This window comes from Mesoplodon mirus (assembly GCF_964341445.2).
Source record: "Mesoplodon mirus genome assembly, chromosome: 2".
In the NCBI taxonomy this organism is placed as follows: Eukaryota; Metazoa; Chordata; class Mammalia; order Artiodactyla; family Ziphiidae; genus Mesoplodon; species Mesoplodon mirus.
Genome location: NC_138977.1, coordinates 144,584,467 through 144,603,219, shown reverse-complemented (window position 1 = coordinate 144,603,219; position 18,753 = coordinate 144,584,467). Strand labels below are relative to the sequence as shown.

The following is an 18,753-nucleotide window of genomic DNA, read 5'->3' as shown; positions in this document are numbered from 1 at the left end:
TAAGAGGCTTGTGCAGACTTCCTGATGGGAGGGACTGGTGGTAGGTGGAGCTGTGTCTTGTCCCTCTGGTGGGCAGGGCCATGCTCAGTAAAACTTTAATCTGCTTGTCTGCTGATGGGTGGGGCCGTATTCCCACCCTGTTGGTTGTTTGGCCTGAGGCTTCCCAGCACTGGAGCCTACAGTCTGTTGGGTGGGGCTAATGGCAGCTTCCAGGAGGGCTCATGCCAATGAATACCTCCCAGAATTGCTGCAGCCAGTGTCTTTGTCCCTGCAGTAAGTTCCAGCCGCCCCCCCACCTTTACTGGAGACCGTTTAATACCAGCTGGTAGGTTTGGCCCAGTCTCTTATGGGGTAACTGCTTTTTTTACCCGTGGGTCCTGGTGCACATAGGTCCTTGTGCACGCCCTCCAAGAGTAGAGTCTCTGTTTCCCCCAGTTCTGTGTAATTCCTGTGATGCAACTCCAGTTGTCTTCAAAGCCAGATTCTCTGGAGGCTCCTCCTCCTGTTGCCGGACCCCCAAGCTGGGAAGCCTGATGTGGGGCTCAGAACTTTCACTCCAGCGGGAGAACTTCTGTGGTATAATTGTTTTCCAGTTTGTGGGTCACAGATATGGGATTTGATTTTATTGTGATTGCACCCCTCCTACCATCTCATTGTGGTTTCTTCTTTGTCTTTGGATGTAGGGTATCTTTGTTGGTAGGTTCTAGCTTTCTTTTGTGTATGGTTGTTCAGCAGTTAGTTGTGATTCCGGTGTTCTCGTAAGAAGGGGTAAGCACGTGTCCTTCTACTCCACCATCTTGAGCTAATCTCTCTGACAATCTCTGACACAGAGTGTTTCGCTGCTCCATGCACCAGCAGGCAAGGCCTAAATGTATTTTCTCTGGACTTAAACACTTCCACTTTTGAAGGATTATCTTAGGTTACTTGATACACTGCTTAATTTTATTTGTCAACTTGACTGCACCAGCAGGTACCCAGATTGCACACTATTTCTGAGTGTGTTTGTGAGACTGGATTTGGATAAGATTAGCATTAGAATAAGTGGACTTAGTAAAGTAGATTGCACTCCCTAATGTGGGTAGGTATTATTCAATCTGTTGAGGGCCTGAATAGAACAAAGGGTGGAGGAAGGAGAAATTCACCCTTTTTTCTTCCTGCCTGCCTGCTTGTTGGGACATAGGTCTTCTCCTACCTTTGGACTGAGATTTACACCATCAGCTCCCCTGATTCTCAGGCCTTTGGACTTGGACTAAAATTATACCACTGGCTTTCCTGCATCTGTAGCTTGAAGATAGCAGGTCATGGAATTTTTCTGCCTTCATAATTTCATACAGGAATTCCTCATAATAAGTCTCCATATATAAAAATTATATAGACAGACATAGATATAAATCTATAGATATCTCCTATTGATTCTGTTTCTCTGAATAACCCTAATACTCTTGATCTTCATATGACTGAAAACTATGTATTCTTACCTGCACTTAGTGATTTAAAGCCATGAATGTACATGAAAGCATCCTTTGGGACAGGGAAAGAAGCATTATTTTCAATCTGCTTTAGACTGAATCATGGAAGATGAGATTAGTAAAACACTCTCTAGTACTGGGTGTCCTCCTCTTCACTGGCAATGATGAATTTATAACAGGTGGTCAGTGATCCACAAAAAGAAGTAACAAGGGACATGGCAAAGATAGTTGGTCAGCGTACAAGAAAGTGAATGAAAAAATATTACTTGAGCAAACTCAGGAAGCATTATAAATTTTAGTGCACTGACACATCAGAGTTGAGCAAACTTGGTGATTATGAAGATAATTTTGGTTATTGTTTATTTACTTATTATGTTGTTTTTGTATACAATTTGTGTGTGTAATGGGTCATTGGGTCTCCACATTTGTGCCCAACTTCATATTTAAAAACAGCAGAAAAATCAGTAATAAAAATCTATGATGAAAGTGGAATATTCCAACCATAAAGAATGTTAAGGAAGGAGATGAGACCACCCTTTTTATTCTGCTTCACATGCCTCATAAATGTCCCAGAGATCCCAGAGGGCACCTGCTTTGTTTACTAATATGTAAGCATAAAGGTCTGAGGTGGCCTGGGGCAAAGGTAATACTGAGAGAATCTCCTGTACTTGTTTTCCACAGTCAGAACAAGTCCTATAAAATAAAGTCAAAAGGAAAAAAGAAAGGGCACCTTAAGCTATTCTAAGCAAACCCAAACCCAACAAAACAAAAAACCCAAGCAATTCCCTTTGGGCTTATTCATGGGAAGCATTTCAGTACCACTTATCCAGTTTTCTGAGTGGATCACTGGCTTGATGAGTTGAGTTCTGGGTATTAGCTCTACATGTGTGCACAGGATGCTACCACTGCTGTCATTGTGAGGACACAGATAGCAGCACCAGTCATATGCCATGGGGCCCTCTTCTGACCAACAAAGAAAATTTAAGTTGTTGTTGTTATTTTTGTAGCTGACAGTAGGCTTCTGATAGACTGAATCAAATTAATCTATTAATTCAGAGGACTATCAAGATTTGCCAACTCTCCTCTCTTGCATCTATTTACTCTTCCACAAAGTCAAATGCACAAATTAAAAATGTTACAAATAATTTTGCTCAATTTTAAATTATCAGAGCTCACATGTCGGGAATAATATAGTTTTAGAAGCTAAACTTCTTGTTGCCCTAGATCCCTTCATGGTTTATGTGAGTGGGTCTTTGTTTGACAGTCCACTGAGCTGAGCTCATTTGAGGCAACTGCTTCATTCTTTTCACCTTACTCTCAGGTATGCTGCTCTCTTGCGAGTGCTAGACTGATGTTTTATTCAAGGGACCTATGTTGCTGTACCTTAAGATAACCCAGTTTAGAAAGAAAAAAGAAAAAAATAATAAAGTAGTTTTGAGCACAAGTTGAAGCACAAAACCAGCAAATTGTTACTGATAGTGTGGATAATGGCAATTTACAAAAGCTTTGAGTTGGCTCTACCTCATCACTTACTATCTATGCAACAGAGAACAAGTTAACTTCACTAAGCCTCAGTAGCTTCATCTTTAAAATGGGAATAAATACAGTAGAGATTAAATATTATTATTATTAAGTAGAAGAGTATTAAATAAAACCTTATAGCTATTTGTTAATGAATATATCATAATTTATTATGTGGTTATATAGGAAGCTGTTGTGGTAAGTTGTATTATTGTTCCCAGATGTTTGAAGCTCCTCCCAAGGGAAGGATTATATTTCCCTGACCCATTGACATCAGACTTGGCCATGTGACTTACTTTTGCTGGTGAAAATGAACAGAAGTCATATATGTCACTTCTGAGCATAAATTTTAAGAGCCAATGTGAGGTTCACCATTTCTTCTTTTCCCTCTGCCATGATAATTAGAAAAATGAAGATGGAGCCTGCTTCATCATCCTGTTTTCTGGTATGAAGTCAAAGAGTGAAAATGCAGTCTATCTGTAATAAATTCCACCAACAAGAAGTCAACCCTTTTTGTAAGCAACTGAAATTTTGAGATCCTTTGTTGCTGCAGTGTAACTGCCACCTCCAGCCCCCATGAATATTTTACTTAGGGCCCAATGACTAAGCCATTCCCAAGACAAACACACAGAAGGCTTCTTAATTTGGTATGTGTCTTTTCCAGTGGAAGGAACAGTTCTTTCCAGTGAATGAATTTTAGGTTTGGCACTAGACTGAAAGCATTTTGTGGGCTCCTGGTGCTTTGCTTTCAAGTAAATTGCAGTTGTGGGTACTGATCCTTCACAACTCTGCATAGCAGGCAATTACTACTAGTGTTTCTCAAATGGTACCTTTCCAAAAACAACTTATGAATATAAAAGTCAAAAGCTAAAGTTTCATTGTTCTTTACTTGGAATGAATCCCAAACAACTGCACTGAATTTATTCATAATACATAAAAAGAAAAGGCTTGAGAAAATCTCAGTGGGAATAGGAAGAGAAGGTAGGAAATTGGCAAGATAATGAAAGTGAAACTTTACATAATCATAAGGCAAAGAAGAGGCAAGGTCAGGGCTTTTTTAATTAGAAATTTTATACCTTTGAAAATTAGACTTGTTTACTTATAGTATTATATGTGTTTGACCATTAAATGTTTATTTGAGTTCCAAATGTTAATTTCAAGGATTTCACCTACCAACATTTTATGGTGAGCCTTTAAAATTTTTTTAGTTCAGGGGTTGAATATACAATAGAGCCTCAAGTGAGGTTCTCTTGGTGCAGCTTATGGAGAGTTGTAGACATGATCCTGGCAATTTGTATGAAAAGTGATCATACCTTAAATGTATCAAGAAAGATCTCTGTTTACTATTTTATTTTGGATAGGTCACGATGATTTTTAGTATTGAAAAACAATCATTCCCTGTATTAGTCGGCTGAAGCTGCCATTACAAAATACCATAGACTGGGTGGCTTAAACAACAGAAATTTATTTTCTCCAGTTCTGGAGGCTGGAAGTCTGAGATCAGGTTGCCGGCATGGTTGGGTTCTGGTGAAGGTCCTCTTCCTGGCTTGCAGATGGCTGCCTTTTTGCTGTGTCTTCACATGGTGGAGAGAGAGCTGTGGTGCCTCTTCCTCTTCTTTCTGTTGTTTAAGCCACCCAGTCTATGATATTTTGTAATGGCAGCTTCAGCCGACTAATACAGGGAATGATTGTTTTTCAATACTAAAAATAATCATTGTGACCTATCCAAAATAAGATATTAAACAGAGATCTTTCTTGATACATTTAAGGTATGATCACTTTTCATACAAATTGCCAGAATCATGTCTACAGCTCTCCATAAGCTGCACCAAGAGAACCTCACTTGAGGCTCTATTGTATATTCAACCCCTGAACTAAAAAAATTTAAAAGGCTCATCATAAAAAGTTGGTAGCTGAAATCCTTGAAATTAACATTTGGAACTCAAACATTTATATGCTTCTTTCTTACTCTGTGGCTTATGGTAAAAACCCTCTGTTCTTTGGTTGGCAGTCTCTGCTTGTTGCTATTTAAAATACCTTTATTATTATTATAATTTAGAAGATTCTTTTCCTTTTCTAAAAAGCTCGGATTCCTACAATTGTCATCTCTGAAGAGAGCATTAAGTATTAGCTTTAGAAGTCAAAGTCTGAGCCTCATCACCTTTGCTTTTGGTTGGCTTCTGCCCTCTTGAATCTGAGGATGCCTCATGTGGTAGATGAAGAACATCAGGGCAGCAAGAATGACCAGGAATAAACAGTCACCAGATAACATTTCAAAACATTGTCCTCCCTCATAAGAGTTTCAAAAGACGTGCGAAAATACAATCAATGTTCACCAACACTATGATCAGGGAAAAGAATTCCATTGTTTTAGAAACAACTGACTACATTTTTAAAAGTTGGTGCTTAAGTTACTAATGTCCTGGGATAAAGTTAGCATATTTTTGTGCACATACTATTTCAAATAAATAACATGCTTTTTGGCCAGTAACCAAAAACATGAATATTCTGCTTCCAAAAAGATTGAAACCAATTTCAGCCTGGATAGCATCTAAAGGCTTTGCAAGATATAAACGTAAACAATTTTGGAAAAGGTGTAAGTTATGGTCTAGTTACCTCAAAGTGAAAGGTTTTAGTGGTACTATGTTTAGCCTTATATGCAGATAAATAAACCAACAAATTATGAAGGAAACAGTAAAAAGATCATAATAATTATTTCAAATACATGAAAAATCCACTATTCATAATAGTATCCAAATTCATTTTGGCAATTTAGTATTTGATGGTGGTGAATCCCCAAGATCCCCTCCACTCTCCCCACCCTTGGTCAACATTTCCATCACTCTGTGTCTTTCAGGGACCTTTTCAGTATTTATAATAACCTATGTGATATTTCTTAACTTTCTAATTCAATATTTCCCCCAACAAGACTGTGAGTGCTCAGGAGGGCACAGATCATGCTTGTCTTGCTCTCTACCCTACTCTGTACCCAGAAACAAGAACAGCACCTGCACTTAGTGGGTGCTCAATAAACATTAGTTAAATATTTTGACACTAAAATGGGCCCATTTACCTCTGTTTCCATAAGGAAAGTCAGTTTGGAGTAGTTTGTGATGATCCAGATATCTGAATTTAGATAAAGACAAAAAGGAATATGATCAAGACTGGGGCTTCTTAGATTCTTCCTCTTCCAAAGGGCTTCTGGAAGTCTTCCAGTTGTACCTACAGAATATTTTCTGGGAAGTGCCTATTTAGAATGCAGATACAGTAACTTCTGATATTTAACGAATCAGATCATAGTACACTAACATTCATGCAGGGCAACATGAAGTGTTTTTATCTGCAGTCCTCAAAGTATGGGCAGTCTTAGAAATAAGCACATATCTTAAATGATCAGCTTTTATTTTTTTCATGTCTTTCATATTAAAATTTATTTCCTATCTTTGCTAGCTTTCTGACAAGCAATCTATAGTTTAAGTCTGAAATTGATTTGCGTTTTTGTTGTTGTTGTTTGTTTCTTTTTTTTCTCATAGCTAGTGCTTTGAAAACCAATGCTCTCATAGTCAGATGATATGTTAAAATTTTTATGATCAACTTTAATTTTATACAAACTTGTAAATACAGGGACAGCTTTTAGAAAGTTTTATCAGCAAATGGAAAGACTGTTAAAACATTTGAGATTAAAATCTGTAAACTTGGTGCAATCTTATTTAGCCATTTGCTATTATTAAGGACAGAATGAAGAAGATAACAATGAGTAATCCACCTGGTATCTGTGTGCTTTCTTAGCCATATCTAGTTTCCATGGTATCTTTCTCTAAGTTATATTCTTTTCCCTTGCTCTCACTCATGCCACTCCAGTTTAGTCTTTCCCCAGATTTCTGAGGTAACAGATCATACAGTAAAAGGGCTGAATATCAGAAATGAAAAAGTGATGGCCTGATGTAGAATACCATTCTCACCACAAATGATAGTTTTATAATCCTACCCTAACTTTGTGGAGCAATGGAACTCAAAGTTCTGGTGGAGTATCAGTCAAACATTAGTTTGATGCCAAATGATAGATTTTATTTTGGCTTTTAAGCATATTTATTTAAGCCCGAACTCAGCCATTGTGTAAATTAGTAGGTCCAGCAAGTAGTATGTGATTTGGGTATGAGTACTTTTTTCCCCTCCTATTTTTGGGCATAAAAGAGGAAAGGAGGGCAGAAAAATAATGCTTTTTGTTTGCAGATGGTGGACTGGGACTGGGATGGAGGAGGGAAAAAGACAGCAGTTTCCTTTTAGATATATTTCAGTGTTAACTAGAAGCTACACACTACTGAACTGCAGAATAAAGAGCCAATGGATGACATTAACTTACACTTTATTAAAAACTGAAAGAGAGTACAAATATATTTTTGAAACTGGTTCTTTTTCTTTTGGAGTTTCCTAATAGGAAATAAGTTAGGAAAACAATATAGTTGAACCTTGAACAACACAGGTTTGAACCGCACAAGTCCATTTTTATGCAGATTTTTTTCAATAGTATATAATTCAGTACTCACCATTGGTGGTTGGGTGAATCTGAGGATGCGGAACTGCGGATACTGTAAGTTATATCCGACTATAAGTTACATGCCGACTGCAAGTTATATCTGGATTTTCGGCTGTTTGGAGGGTCAGTGCCCCTAACTTTTGCATTGTTTAAGACATCCAAAAGACATAACACTGAGAAAGAGGGTAATTCTGTATCACACTGCAGCTGTTGTTGTTGTTATTTCTCCATGTTCTTTCAAAAGCCGTATAAGGTTTTTGATGAGTTTCAATGTATTCTGGGATAACTAGGAATTACTGGAAGACTTCACTCAAGGGGGATATTTATTTGGAGATTTCAGAGAGAAGCAGTTTGAATTATTTAACACATTTTCAGAGCAGAAAGATATTCATTCATCCACTCCCATATTCAACAAATATATACTGAGTGCCTGTTTTGTGCACAACAAAATGATAAATGAGACAGATACTGGCCACTATTTTGTCCAACTCCAGGAGGTACCAAGTTGCCACAGAATTCTTTCCATCACAGGCCAGTTTAGCTGGGGAGAGAGATACTAATCAAATATTACACAACTAAGAAACATGGTGAAAACATATCTTGTGAAAGAGAGGACAGGTCTGATATTAATTGCAGCAGTGGAAAGTTCTATAAAAGAAGAGTATGATGCCTATACCGGAGGCTCTAAGAAAGCCTATAAATTAATACACAAAGAAAGGAAAAGAATCAAATGTAACATTTCAGTAGAAGATAAGCAGTTAGAGCATTTGCCTCTTTCTATTTAGTATTGCTCCAAAGTTAAGTGGGCCAGGTGCATGTGATGTGTACCTGAGAACATGGTTACTGACAGTTTTTAGGTAGAAGCTCATGGAAACCAACAGAATCAAGGCAAAGAATGTGGAGCTCTGAGGTGGTGTTGGCAAGAACGTGAGTGATTCATAAGGAACAGGTGCAAGCAAGAAGGGACAGAGGAGAGATCCAATATGTGCAGATGAGGTCATTTCAGAGGATAGTAATAGAATTAAGTTTATGGGGTATCTAATATGTGCCAGGTCCTGTGCTAGAGGTAGAGACCACTCATAGATTGTACTGACTACAAAGCACATGTTCCTTTTACAATATAGAGAAATTTCGTGGGGGTTTATAAAGCTTTTGGTGGTCAATGATAATAATTTTATCGTAGATATACTTCACACAAGTATATCTACTTGAGCTTTTGTGCTCAAAGGACAGTTAAAAATTAGAAGATTTTTTGTGCTATTAGATAACATAGTGATTTTATGCTTCATAAACTTCTACATGTTAAAAAAAGATTGCTAGAAATAGTACACAGAAATCTCTTGCATTCCTAATCTCTTGCATACACTAATGAGGAAAAATCTGAAAGAGAAATTAAGGAAACATTCCCATTTACCACTGCAACAAAGAGAATAAAATACCTAGGAATAAACTTACCTAAGGAGACAAAAGACTTGTATGCAGAAAACTATAAGACACTGATGAAAGAAATTAAAGATGATACAAACAGATGGAGAGGTATACTATGTTCATGTATTGGAAGAGTCCACTTTCTGAAAATGACTGTACTACCCAAAGCAATCTACAGATTCAGTGCAATCCCTATCAAACTACCAATGGCCTTTTTCACAGAACTAGAACAAAAAATTTCACAATTTCTTTGGAAACACAAAAGACCCCGAATAGCCAAAGCAATCTTGAGAAAGAAAAATGGAGTTGGAGGAATCAGGCTCTGACTTCAGATTATACTACAAAGCTACAGTAATCAAGACAATATGGTACTGGCACAAAAACAGAAATATAGATCAATGGAACAGGATAGAAAGCCCAGAGATAAACCCACGCTCATATGGTCACCTTATCTTTGATAAAGGAGGCAAGAATATACAATGGAGAAAAGACAGTCTCTTCAATAAGTGGTGCTGGGAAAACTGGACAGCTACATGCAAAAGAATGAAATTAGAACACTGCCTAACACCATACACAAAAATAAACTCAAAATGGATTAGAGACCTAAATGTAAGGCCAGACACTATAAAACTCTTAGAGGAAAACATAGGCAGAACACTCTATGACAAAAATCACAGCAAGATCCTTTTTGACCCACCTCCTAGAGAAATGGAAATAAAAACAAAAATAAACAAACGGGACCTAATGAAACTTAAAGAGCTTTTGCACAACAAAGGAAACCATAAACAAGATGAAAAGACAACCCTCAGAATGGGAGAAAATACTTGCAAATGAAGCAACTGACAAAGGATTAAGCTCCAAAATTTACAAGCGGCTCATACAGCTCAATATCAAAAAAACAAACAACCCAATCCAAAAATGGGCAGAGACCTAAATAGACATTTCTCCAAAGAAGATATACAGATAGCCAACAAACACATGAAAGGATGCTCAACATCACTAATCATTAGAGAAATGCAAATCAAAACTACAATGAGGTATCACCTCACACCAGTAGGAATGGCCATCATCAAAAAATTTACAAACAATATATGCTGGAGAGGGTGTGGAGAAAAGGGAACCCTCTTGTACTGTTGGTGGGAATGTAAATTGATACAACTGCTCTGGAGAACAGTATGGAGGTTCCTTAAAAAACTAAAAATAGAACTACCATACGACCCAGCAATCCCACTACTGGGCATATACCCTGAGAAAAGCATAATTCAAAAAGAGTCCTGTACCACAATGTTCATTGCAACTCTATTTACAATAGCCAGGACATGGAAACAACCTAAGTGTCCATCAACAGATGAATGGTTAAAGAAGATTTGTCATATACAATGGAATATTACTCAGCCATGAAAAGAAATGAAATTGAGTTATTTGTAGTGAGGTGGATGGACCTAGAATCTGTCATACTGAGTGAAGTAAGTCAGAAAGAGAAAAACAAATACCATATGCTAACACATATATATAGAATCTAAAAAGAAAAAAAAAATGGTTCTGAAGAACCTAGGGGCAAGACAGGAATAAAGACGCAGACATAGAGAATGGACTTGAGGACACGGGGAGGGGGAAGGGTAAGCTGGGACGAAGTGAGAGAGTGGCATGGACATATATACACTACCAAATGTAAAATAGATAGCTAGTGGGAAGCAGCCACATAGCACAGGGATATCAGCTCGGTGCTTTGTGACCACCTAGAGGGGTGGGATAGGGAGGGTGGGAGGGAGATGCAACAGGGAGGAGATATGGGGATATATGTATATGTATAGCTGATTCACTTTGTTATAAAGCAGAACTAACACACCATTTTAGAGCAATTATACTCCAATAAAGATGTTAAAAAGAAAAAAAAAGTTGCTAGTTTATCCAGCCAGCCCAGCGATGCCTGTGTTAATGGTGTTGAAGTTCTACAGAGGCCACAAAGGGGAGAGGGAGTGAGCAGATGGATTTTTTCATTCCCCTTTCTGACTTCCATCTGATTAGCTCTGACTTTCATAAATTTGACTATCTTTGGTTTCACATGGGGTATTGTTTTACAGAAGTTTTCTAATAAAAGTAATGTTTATAAACCCTGAATTCGGTGTGAGCCCTGAATTCTACCAGTCTTCCAAACAATGATAATTCCCCCAAATATTACAGCATTATTTGAAAATTTGAAAGCCACTGCTTTAAGGATTGCAGTTCAAAATTTTGTCATATGACCCGACTTCATTTAAACACCAATCAACAAGCTGTGGTCTACATAACAGAAAATTATAACAAGAACTTTGATTTTTAACTTCCCATCTCCCTTTAAACCAGTTGTGTATCCAGTTTATGCAGGTTCATTTTCTCCCAAAACTTGCTTGCTTTGTGCTTTATCTTGCCCTCCAAATTATGCACATAAACCATCTCCAGTAATTTTAAAATGGAAATTGTACCTCCTCCTAAGAATAGTGTCTCTTAACACAGCATGCTATGGTTTAGCAGTTTTCACTGACAGCATCTCTCCTAGCTGTTTAATCAAACATTTACTTAGATCTTTCTGAAACAGTAATCCTACTACTTTATATGAGAAACAGGATTTTGTTGTAGGCTTTCCTCCTCTGTGATTAAAAAAATAGGCGATACTGAAAAATTCAAACTGACCTTAGAATACTCATTTTATCAAAAAGGCTCAAAAAAGATTAGAGATATTCACTACCTAAGGAAGAAGGTATTCAACACTAAAACCCTTGTAGATCAGAATGAGTAAAATGATTTTAAAAGTTCAGAACAGTCAGTTCCCCTGTTACAGTTAACTAATTACCCACATCCTGACCCTGGCTGTCTTTGCTAATTTGAATTTTCTGGAATACTGCTGATCCAGGTTTGACATGCTATATGGAATGAATTTGTTTCCTAATTCTTCTATATTTACCCTTTCACCCTCTTATTCATTCACTTTTTCACTCATTCATTTTATTCATTCTACAAATACAGTATTGATTGAGAAACCTCTCTGTACTAGGTACAGTTTTAGCCACAGGAAGCATATCGGTGGAAAAAATAAAATCCCTGCCCTTTTGGAGGTAGGGTAACTCATTAGTGGGAAGCCAGGCTCTGGAGTCAGACTTCCTGGAGGTTGCCTGGCTCTGCCTGTATAACCTTGGGTAGGTTATTTAAGCTCCAGTGCTGTTTTCTCTTTGTTCAAAGTAGAGAACATTAGTTTCTACTTCATAGGGTTAAATGAGGATCGAATGATTTAGTGCTTGTGAAACCTTGAAAAGAGTACTCGGCTCATACTGGAAATTCAGCAAGTTAGCTCTTATTATTATTATAAATCAGTGAGTAAATATGAACTGCTATATGGAGATAACGCTGTGAAGAAAACGCAGGTAAGATGAGGAGCTGGAGAGTGAGCGATGTTGGGGTGTGTTGTGTGGCTTAGATAGGCAGGTCAGGGAAGGGGTCTCTGAGGAAGTGACTTTCAACCTGAGCTCCACAAAGAAATTAGTGATCACTTCACACTGAAGGCCAGAAGCCAGAAGAGACTTGAACATGTGTGTGAGGAGCAGGCTTCTATCCTGTTTTCCCATCTCCCTAGGCCTCTTTCTGTATTGCTGTGATTGACGGATGGGAAAGAATGATGAAACAGAAGAAAACGGGGATAGGCTGAGAACCAAAATTTAAAACTCAAATCAACTCTTTTCTCCTTTTCTCCACAATGAAAACAACAGCCAATCAAAGTTTTAAAATAATAGTCTGGTATGTGAATACCAAACAAACTCAGGCCATTAGGCTGGGGTCTCTGACCTACATGATGTATATGTAGATTGCCTTAATTGACTGGTTTCCAGGTTTTTGTCTTGATGAAGTCATGTTCCTTACAAAGTCCAAGAGATAGTCAGACCTCTCCTTTCCGAGGATATGTCCGCTGGTTTTAAGATTTTGTGGACATTAATACCTGATCCTTTTAATTTAATTTTATTTATTTTTAAATTGAAGTATAGTTAATTTACAATGTTGTGTTAGCTGCAGGTACACAGGAAAGTGATTCAGCTTTATATATATATATATATATATATATATATATATATATATATATGCTTTTTCAGATTCCTTTTCATCATAGGTTATTACAAGATATTGAATATAGTTCTAGCTGATCCTTTTTAGATTGCAGTTAAATGATACAGGATAATATTACTAGCTATAAAATTATTTTTTTAGACCTACAAATCACTCATTTTCCTAGAGTTTTCTATCTTGTATCATGAAGAAAAATGCCCAAATCCCACATTTTGCAGATGGAAACAAACAAATAAAAAAGAAGAGATCCAGGTATAGTGCCAGGGCTCCTTTTAAATGTGAGAAGCAACACAAAATACTGAGAAGAATGAGAGAATATTATAATTTACAAGTTAAATAAATTGATTTTATTTATCTTGGAGCTTGACTGAAATTAAATTTGTCAAAAAGCCAGGTGTGTTTTTACTTCATTTTCATCATTCTTAGCTCTTGGCTATTAAAAAAAAAAAAAAAAAAAAAAAGACTTGTTTTATTTGTATTTATCAAGGAGCATAATTTTTGATGCAGTTAAAATTTCTGGTATTTTTAAAGGATATGCAATTAGACAAACTTCTCATTAGAGTCGGATTTTTAAAAAATACTCTCACATAACTTGGCCCCCAAATTCCCTTATCCTTCCACATCCTATCCTTATCCAGCCCAGGGCTTTAGGCACACTGCAGAATTCATCATGCCCTAAATGTCTGCAGACATTTTATTTCTCCTAGTCCTTCAATCCAAACACTCTTTTCTTGATCAGTAGTTAATAGCCTTCCTTTGAGGGAAGGTATCATGCATTTTAATTACAGGAAGCAGTAACACAGAGCTTCAGATAGTGTGAAAGAAGAAGAATGGACCCATAAAAATACTTGTAAGAAGAGGAAAGAGTGAAATAAAAAAAAGTAGACTAGTAGGCAGTGTGGTGTGGTTTCTAAAACTGTCTGAAAGTCAAGGAAGGACCAGGTGTGGCAATAAAACTGTGTTTGGGGAGTAGACTAACTGTTGCATGAAAAGCTGTCAATGGCTAGCACAGTTATGATTATGAAAATATTTTTAGCCTTTGTTTTTATAAACATGTAATCCTGTTAACAAACAATGGCTAGTAAAAAATAAAGTTGCAGAGCAAAGTTTCCGTCAGGCCTGGAAACACCCCTTAGCTTATAGTTTCGATGACTATATGAGTCTCTGTAGTTGGTCAGCCTCAGTAATGACAGTCTGGCACACGTGTCCACGCCCAGATTCTGTTTTCCATACTAGTGATGATATTTATATTAGCAGAATTTGGAACAGCTTAAGAAGATTCCTTTTGTTTGTATCAGTATTTGATGCGAGAGAATGTATATTTTCATTTTATGGGGCAAGCTCAGTTTTCCCTTTTTTTTTTTTGTTAGGTGGATAAGTCAAGATCCTGGATGCTTTTGGGGTGTTTTTGGTTTTGTTTTTTAAATTGATACTGGTTAAATGTTTCCACTAACTTTTACTTCTCTAAAACCAATCCAAAATAAATGGTATTTTAGTAACTCTTATTTTTTCTTTCTCTGTTCTACAAATTTCAAAACACTGTTATTCCAAATAAAATTTAACTCAAAAATACAGTAGAAGCTGAAACAGTCACCCCCCAGTAGTTTGTAGGAAACTGAAAGGTGTATAAATGAAGAATTATTTTTGAAAGTGATACACACATATTTAAAATTTATACATCTATAAGTTCATTCGTTAATTGACTGATGTAGGACCAGGTGGAACAGGTTGGATTTTCCTTCTATCAAAAGATACACCCTTGGGCTTCCCTGGTGGCGCAGTGGTTGAGAGTCCGCCTGCCGATGCAGGGGACACGGGTTCGTGCCCCGATCCCGGAGGATCCCACATGCCGCGGAGCGGCTGGGCCCGCGAGCCATGGCCGCGGAGCCTGTGTGTCCGGAGCCTGTGCTCCGCAACGGGAGAGGCCACAGCAGTGAGAGGCCCGCGTACAGCAAAAAAAAAAAAAAAAAAAAAAAAAAAAAAAAAAGATACACCCTTGAAAGTAGAGCAGGAAGGTTGTGCAGCAATTTAATTCAGAATTCTTTCACTGCTTTATTATTTTTTTCATTTTATAGCAACATTAATCATATTTAATTCAATTGCCTTTTTCTTCTTTTTAGAAACTGGAGTTTATTGAGTCTTTCCGAATATTTCAACTTAATTTTCATAGAAACAGCTGCATATTTTCATTCAGTCATAACTTTGTATAACGCTTGATTAAATTTAATGATTATAACAAAAAATACACAAACATAATTGAAAACAATTCTTGGTGAGCACACAACTCAACTAGTAGTTGCTAATGGGCACAAGTACATTGCAAAGTTGATTATCAATTTCAAGAAGTTAATAGCCTATAATATAATTCACTGGGAAATGGAGAATCTCAGTTATTCTGGCAACCCAGTTAAATAGAGGTTGACTAAAATGGTGCAATGTTTTCTAACTTACAGTAACATTTTGCTTGAAATGAGTGCAGTTTATAGTGTCAAGTCAAAAACTGGAAAGTATATCTTTGACAATGAATTTTTTGTGACTTTTCAATAATTTATTGATCTGTTAGAAAAGTAACATTAATGAATCATGAAGTCTTTTTTTTTTTTTTTTGCTCTGGATGCGCAGGCTCAGCGGCCATGGCTCACGGGCCCAGCCACTCCGTGGCATGTGGGATCCTCCCAGACCGCGGCATGAACCTGTGTCCCCTGCATCGGCAGGCAGACTCTCAACCACTGCGCCACCAGGGAAGCCCATGAAATCTTTTTAGTTAGTTTCATAAAACCAATTAAAATTATTTTCTTTTCTAGAGCAGCAGAGTGATTCAGAGTGCAAGCTCTGGATTCAGATGGTTTAGGGTCATATTTCAGCTGTACTATTTACTGACTGTGACCTTGGGAAAGTTACTTAACCTCTCTGTGCCTTATTCTTTTTTTTCTTCTCCCACCCATCTAGGTCATGCAAGAGCACTGAGCTGAGCTCCCTGTGCTATATAGCAGGTTCCCACTAGCTATCTGTTTTATACATGGTAGTGTATATGTGTTAATCCTAATCTTCCAATTCATTCCACCCTCCCCTTCCTCCACTGTGTCCACATGCCTGTTTTCTACATCTACATCTCTATTCCTGCCCTGGAAATAGGTTCATCTGTACCATTTTTCTAGATTCCACATATATGTGTTAATATATATATTTTTTTCTTTCTGACTTACTTCACTCTGTATGACAGACTCTACATCCATCCACATCTCTAGAAGTGATCCAATTTTGTTCCTTTTTATGGCTGAGTAGTATTCCATTGTATATATGTACCACATCTTCTTTATCCATTCATCTGTCATTGGATATTTAGGTTGTTTCCATCTCCTGGCTATTGTAAATAGTACTGCAATGAACACTGGGGTACATGTGTCCTTTTGAATTATGCTTTTCTCAGGGTATATGCCCAGTAGTGGGATTGCTGGGTCATATGGTAGTTCTATTTTTAGTTTTTTAAGGAACCTCCATACTGTTCTCCACAGTGGCTGTATTAATTTACATTCCCACCAACAGTGCAGTAGGGTTCCCTTTTGTCCACACCCTCTCCAGCATTTGTTGTTTGTAGATTTTTTGATGATGGCCATTCTGACTGGTGTGAGTTGATACCTCATTGTAGTTTTGACCTGCATTTCTCTAATTACTAGTGATGTTGAGCATCTTTTCAAGTACCCCTTGGCCATCTGTAGGTCTTCTTTGGAGAGATGTCTATTTAGGTATTCAGCCCATTTTTTGATTTGTGTTGTTTGTTTTTTGTTACTGAGGCCCATGAGCTGTTTGTATATTTTGGAGATTAATCCTTTGTCAGTTGCTTCATTTGCAAATATTTTCTCCCATTCTGAGGGTTGTCTTTTTGTCTTGTTTATGGTTTTCTTTGCTGTGCAAAAGCTTTTAAGTTTCATTAGGTCCCATTTCTTTATTATTGTTTGTATTTTCATTAGGAATTGGCTCAAAAAAGATCTTGCTGTGATTTATGTCAAAGAGTGTTTTTCCTGTGTTTTCCTCTAAGAGTTTTATAGTGTCCGGTCTTACATTTAGGCCTTTAGTCCATTTTGAGTTTGTTTTTGTGTATGGTATTAGGTAGTGTTCTAATTTCATTCTTTTACATGTAGCTGTCCAGTTTTCCCAGTGCCACTTATTGAAGAGGCTGTCTTATCTCCACTGTATATTCTTGCCTCCTTTTCATAGATTAGGCGACCATAGGTGTGTGGGTTTATTTCTGGGCTTTCTATCCTGTACCATTGATTTATATTCTTGTTTCTGTGCCAGTACCATACTGTCTTGATTACTGTAACTTTGTAGTATAGTTTGAAGTCGGGGAGCCTGATTCCTTCAGCTCCATTTTTCTTTCTCAAGATTGCTTTGGCTATTCAGGGTCTTTTGCGTTTCCACACAAATTGTAAAATTTTTTGTTCTAATTCTGTGAAGAATGCCATTGGTTATTTGATAAGGATTGCATTGAATCTGTATATTGCTTTGAGTAGTACAGTCATTTTCACAATACTGATTCTTCCAATCCAAGAACATGGTATATTTCTCCGTCTGTTTGTGTCATCTTTGATTTGTTTCATCAGTGTTTTATATTTTTCTGAGTACAGGTCTTTTGTCTCCCTAGGTAGGTTTATTCCTAGGTATTTTACTCTTTTTGTTGCAGTGGTAATTGGGATTGTTCCTTAATTTCTCTTTCTGATCTTTTGTTGTTAGCATATAGGAAAGCAAGAGATTTCTGTACATTAATTTTGTATCCTGCAACTTTACCAAATTCATTGATGAGCTCTAGTAGTTTTCTGGTGGTATCTTTAGGATTTTCTATGTATAGTATCATGTCATCTGCAAACAGTGACAGTTTTACTTCTTCTTTTCCAGTTTGTATTCCTTTTATTTCTTTTTCTTCTCTGATTGCCATGGCTAGGACTTCCAAAACTGTGTTGAATAAGCGTGGTGAGAGTGGACATCCTTGTCTTGTTCCTGATCTTAGAGAAAATGCTTTCAGTTTTTCATTATTGATAATGAAGTTTTCAACTGCAAAATGGAGATAATAATGGCAATGAATTAAGAGAGCCATGAGCATTCGATGAGATAATATGTGCACACTGCTTAGCATTATGCCTGGACCATAGAAGGAATTCAGTAAAGAATAGCCATTATTCTTATTGTCATTCTTCTTATTATTATTATTTTCATTTGTGTCTAAAATATTTAAAAAGATGGCTGTTTATTTCCAGAATACCTATGAAACAAATCCTGAGATGGGAGCTAGGGAAAGGAAATCAACTAGAAGGATTTAGATGAAGGTGGTCAAAATTTGGCTCTATCTACATATTAAAAATTGGAGTTTTTCTTTTTTGTTGTTTCTAAGCAAAAAATTTCATATTTTTGACAGTTCTGATTCAAAGGTTTCACAAAGTGCATTGATTCAAATTCTAACCAATGTTTGACTTGTGTGAAAATAGATAAATACCTCTTTAGTAATGAGTTTTGAAAAAATATTTAATAAAACATCCCAAATGAACAGTCAGTATTCAAATAAGTTACGTTTTTTATAAATGCATAGCATATTGCAAATATTGTAAACTAATTGGTAAGTTTTTAGCCAATGGTTTAAATAGAATGGTTTAGAAACCATTCTATCTGAATTTTCAAGGGAGGTCAATGTGTCTTTGGTATTGTAAC

The 18,753-nt window shown here is 36.9% G+C and overlaps 1 long non-coding RNA gene across 1 annotated transcript in view; it reads left to right on the top strand.

Annotated features, from left to right (window-relative positions):
* Positions 1–217: 217 nt before the first annotated feature.
* The window catches only part of LOC309812594, a 172,041-nt gene continuing 153,505 nt past the window's right edge, over positions 218–18,753 (top strand). The window contains exon 1 of the long non-coding RNA XR_014295352.1: positions 218–325. This is a non-coding gene — a long non-coding RNA (uncharacterized lncRNA). The remainder of the gene's footprint in view (positions 326–18,753) is intronic.